Source organism: Lytechinus variegatus, chromosome 9, assembly GCF_018143015.1.
Source record: "Lytechinus variegatus isolate NC3 chromosome 9, Lvar_3.0, whole genome shotgun sequence".
NCBI lineage: Eukaryota > Metazoa > Echinodermata > Echinoidea > Temnopleuroida > Toxopneustidae > Lytechinus > Lytechinus variegatus.
Genome location: NC_054748.1, coordinates 34,730,985 through 34,737,026, shown reverse-complemented (window position 1 = coordinate 34,737,026; position 6,042 = coordinate 34,730,985).

Sequence of the window (6,042 nt, the reverse complement as noted above, 5' to 3'; positions counted from 1 at the left end):
GTTGAGTGTGGATTAAGGGTGATAAGAGTGATGGCAGATAAAAGGGAAGAACAAAGAGGAAGGAAGAGAGCGAGTGTGTGTTCTACTAATAAACTTTTAATCCATTGCAATTGAGCTATTGTCATCTATGGGTATTCCATTGTTTGTTACTCATCCTTTACTTGTTTCTTAAACTAATGTATCACTGGAAAATGGAAAATGATGAAAAATGCTTTGCAAAAACGATGACATATGTATTGTATCAATGCTTATAATGGAAATAAACTAATCACAATATCCCAATTCATTGAAAATCAATTGAAAGCAATTGAAACCAATTGTTCATGTGTCCCAATTCGATTTAATTTGATTTATTTATTTCCACATTCCAATAATAAAAGTATATACAAGTGTAATCATTTTTTCTCAGCATAACATAATAATAAGCAAATGACATTATGAATAACATATACATGCATGTACATACTTTCTAACAATCTGCTTGAAATACATTTATACCTGATATTTTTTTTCTAAATTATTAAAACATATATTATCATAATACATTTTGGAATGTGGGAGACCTCCATCTTATTTTGTCATAATTGAAACCAATTGGCTATTTGTTCCAGGTGAAACCATTGGCTAATTGTCCAATCTAAACTAATTCGGGGACCAATTAAGTTGCCCAGTGGGTGCACTTAGATGACAGGCCTTAGCCAAAGGGGCGGGGGTCGTCGCCGCCTCTGTTGGCATCTGCATAATAGAATGAGCTGTAGCATTATCAAATGAGTTCATGATATCGACGGAAAACGGGGAAAGACAATTTCAATAAAACTAAGAGAAGAAGCACGATCTTGTCATCATTGGAATTTATGTTTATATATATCGTCTATCAATCGAGGGCCCCGCCCCCCCCCCCCCCCGGCCACTGCAAAAGGTGAAAATCTCTAAGCCTGTCCCATTGATCGACATTTTTATCATTATTGATCTGTATTGGTATCACCACTGTCATTCCCAGAACGAAATTTCAATTGAGATCAGCAGCAGCAGTGACAGACATATCGTCATCATCATCATCATCAACAAAAGCAACATAATATTCATCGTCATCATCATCACTCCGCCACCACCACCACCATCATCATCATCATCATCACTCTGCCACAACCACCACCACCATCATCATCATCATCACTCCGCCACCACCACCCCTATCATCATCATCATCATCATCATCATCGGCATCATCATCATCATCGATCATCACTCCGCCACCACCACCACCAAACCTATCATCATCATCATCGGCATCATCATCATCACTCCGCCACCACCACCATCATCATCATCGTCATCATCATCATCACTCCGCCACCATCACCAACACCATCATCATCAGTGGCGGATCCAGGTATACTGGGGGCATATCGCCCCCCCCCCCCCTTGAGGGGTGAGGGGCACAACATTTTTTTAGGGGGGTATGCCCGCCTGCATAAGCAATTGAGGAAAAATGACTTCGATTTGGTATTAAACCAATTTTATCTATTTATTGATTATATATATATATATATATATATATATATATATATATACACACACACATATACACATTTTTTTTGGGGGGGGGTTCGTCGAACTTTTCCTGAAAAAAAGTGATCTCGAGTTGGTAGTAAGAACCTGGATTTCTTTTGCTTGTCAAAATTTTCATCGGGAAAATGTGACGCGGGCCCCCTTTCAAAAAAAATCCTAGATCCGCCCCTGGCCACACCCTTGTCTCCCCCTCTTGCCTTATAACTCAATATCGACTTCACACCACAGAGAGGTGGAAAAACTCTCCACTCAATTGGTAAATGACAAATGATGAAGAGCTCCATCTACAGTTGAAGCATAATACTTTTATCAAAACTGGGCGTTGTGGCGTGCGCCTGTAATCCAAGCTGTGGGGAAGTTACAAATTGATGCAGAGGTTCGAGCCCTGGGGAGCGTTTCATCATTTTCATTTTTCATCCGACAAGTTGTCAGATCTGACATCTTTTCTTGATTCTGATTGGCTGAGAGGCACTGTTCCTATAGTAACTGTCTGATGAAATGGGACTTGTCGGATAAAACGTCTGACAAGTCCTTTCATGAAACGCTCCCCAGGTCACGGATGGTGACGTTAAAGGTCGGTCCCAGACGTAAATAATCATATCTGATTGATACACGTCTGACAAAACTCAAACACACACACACAAAACGTGGAATACTTGGTATAATTATCATGATATACCATTCTAAAACACTGACTTGCAACGAAATAGCCAAATTGATAACAGAGACAGTATAACTTTTATATGTAATTTTAGTAATATGCTTATCAATATTTAATCTCTGTTTTACCATGTTCATTTCGCTAAATTTTGAATGTGCAATCAACATGCATTTACACCATATGCATAAATTCTCAACATGACCTACATGACTGTAATTACACGACAGTTCGAATGTCGTCAAATATGCTGAAGAAAATTCTTTACAACTAAAGCATTGTCTCATGTCATCCTTGTCGTTACTCTTTCCTTTTATTCGCAGGTGAAGTTATTTGAATATTAATTTTCTGCGAAATTTCACGATTATTATAGTCATGAAGGCCTATAAATATATTTATTGCAATGTGCATTTGAATATATCAATATAGTATAGTAATATAAAATCATCATGATAATAATAATAATAATATTATGACGATAAGTATTGTTATTATTATCATCACTTATTTTCATGAATGGATTATATTATTATTATTTTGTTTTATTTCCCATTCTTTATTACATTATTATTTTTTTATTTATTTATTTTTATTTATTATTATTATTATTATTATTTTATTTTATTTATTTATTATTTTTTTTTGGGGGGGTTATAAAGTTCCTGTCCCTTCTTCACGTTTCTGGCCTCACACATGTCATCTAAGCCCCCCCCCCCCCCTCTCTCTCTCTCTTCCCCAGGTTTGCGCTCCGCCACAGCGGTCAGTATGTAGCGAAGAGGGGATCAATGGGGAAAAGAAGGAAGGGTGAAAGTATTTTCTTAGAAAATAAAGGTGGTCAATGTTACTTAAGTATTTCTATAATTGAAATGAAAATATATACACATATATGTATATATATTCATGACTATGACGTCACCCTCGGATCGTTTCCCCCTTTAGAAATATCAAGGTAACACCCTGCCTTATAGTTTTCTTTACAAGGTGACTCAGCACCCCACCCTCTCTCTCTCTTTCTCTCTCTATCCAGCGGCGACAGAAAGAATTTGAAAGTGGATGGATGGGGGGGGGGGGAGTTAAGACTAAAGAGGAAGAAGGTTAGCTGAACATGAACAAGTTCGCAATTTGGTGGTCATTTTTACGTGTTATTTTTGTACAGGCGATACAATAATGGTTGAAGATTGGGGGCGGGACTGATGCCCCCATACACTCTTGCCCCGGTTCTGAAGCCCTGCTCCCCCCCCCCCCTTTCCCTTTTTTTCTCTCTCTCCCTCTCTCTCCCAGTCTATACCTCCTTCCAACACGTTTCAAATCTTGATACCAAGCCAGGAAGTAAGCACCTCACGACCTTTGATCCCAGAATGTTTGTCGTTTCCATGGGGATGGATTGCAAGCCAATAGACTCGGTCCTCAAACAAGAACGTTACCAATACCGCGTCCCAACGCAACATAGACCCCCAAACAGAAAAACGATAATATTTCCTGCACTAATGTAATCATACTACCAGAACTGATTGAGTAAACTCCTCAATTATCAATAAACATTTCGTTCGTTCTGATTAAGCAGCTGTTGCATTTCTACCGGTAACATAACTGCCTTTCTCGTACACTTCGGACGGAGTGCTTTTTTTTAGCCCGTTACAGGGAGGACTGAGGATAATTTTTCTCGAGTGGTTTTTAGTTCCTAAATTTGCAATCATCTGCCATTGTTCGAAAAGTTTTGAAGAAGACCGACAATTAATTCACCGGCGATCAATAATACTGTAAGTAGATTCCTTTATACAAATATAGACATTCCAATCCACGTTTCCACAAATGAATACTTTTTGTTCTGTGTATTCAGATTTTGGATTAAACATTTTCTGCTATCAGTATCAATTTATAAAAAGTAACTCGACGCTTTAGTTTTATGTTAGCTTCTGTTGTATACACGTCAACATGTTCACAGCATAATATTATAGCTTGATCATGATATTTACTTCTACCATAATTAGATTTACTTATGATCCTTATCACCATCATTACCACCACTTGACCAGTTTAGTTGAGTCCTTTTTTTTTTTATCTCGTATCATTCTGCATGATATTGACTCGTAAACTATGCCCCAAAATTATAATATGTCTTTTTTGTAGAGAATCCCAATTCAAAGAGAACTGGGTCTAAATTTGCATCAAATTGAAATAAAATATATCCATCCAAAATGCATCTTTAGACATTAAATCCTAATATTTTGTATGAGGATAGATGGGAACTTTCCTATTGTTTCTTAAGGAAAGAAAATAAGAAATTTCGTTGACACCTACTGTTATATAGCGAGTTTTTAAATTTGCAACGGGACAGATTCTACAACTTATGGTAATTTCCGTCAAAATGACAGTGGATAGCTTGGAGGTCTTTGTCGAATGTTGGTGCACCGGGACAGCTCATCGGTAAGATTCTGAGCTGAAAAAAATGTTTGTTCTGATTCCAGGACGAAACTGCACTTTTATTTACCAATCTTCGACAAAGACTGCATTGTCATGAAAGGCTTTTGACAATAGAGTTTTTATGTTGTAGATTCCGTCCCCGTTTTTATGTTGTAGATTCCGTCCCCTACAATCACAGAGGCGGTTCATGGGATGGAATGCAATATACATGATAGAAAGGGGTATAACCCACACGATAAAACGTTTCATTGCATCTTGAACGTAATATAATTTACATATTTAAATAATATCGTGCAAAGAAACTTTCAAAAGAAAAACATATAATTTTACCTATGCTATAAGAGGTCAATTATTGCTTCGAATATATGTATCGAATATGTTTTAAGGCTCAACATGAATATTGTTAACGATAATTTTCTGTATTTCGTATTCATATCTATTTTTATATTTATATGTATCTTTATGTGTTTCACTGTAATTGTTCAGTGTTTGTTTGTAAAATTGAGAATGATCCAATATGTGTGGATTTTGATCAATAAATTTTGAAACTTGAAACTTGCGTTTCATTGATATGTAAGATTGCCATGTAAACTAAGTTTAGCTAGGGGCCCTATTAAGATCATAATATTGCACCTCTATTTTCCCTTGGTAAGGCTATACGACACTGCCTCTGTACGTAAGTGCACAGTAGTGTTATGATAAAAAAAAAGATGAGGAGGCCGTACATGGCCTGTGGGACAATAATTTGTCAAAATCTGCGAGCGAGTAAGCATATATTACGACCTTTTAAGTACAGAAAACAATTTTTTTGATAGATTTTGACATTTACATGTCCAAAATGAGATGTCGAATTACCTCTGACCCCTTTCATTTTCTTATATCTTTCTTCCTTTTTATTCGTGGTGAAATTTTTGGTGGCCAAAGCCCCCAAGCGCCCCCAACTGTAGGCCTACGCCAGTATGTACATGTGCTGTGAGTTATGATGCTGTCGATCCCAGCCAGAGTCGATTGGATCGTGCGCAAGCTGTTGAAGAAAGTCAACACACAAATGATTATAAAGTCAATAACACATTTCCAGACAATAGATCGAGTTATTAGAAATGGGATAAAATCGGTACAAGTGCTTTCCCGCGCTTTGATCGATGAGGCAGTGTTGATTTTAAGAACAGCAGGCAGGGTTTGTTTATACCATTCTGCGACACACCCTGTCTGGCTGAAAGTACATGGATTTTGTGGTGACTAATTAGAAATCATTAATGACAATAAAAGTGGGAAATTAAAGGTGATGTAAATTTTTTCCAAGATAATATTTCATGATGTAGTAAAGATAGTTAAGCAAGAATCATATTAAATACATATCAATAAAACAACATATGAAAAGGGCACAA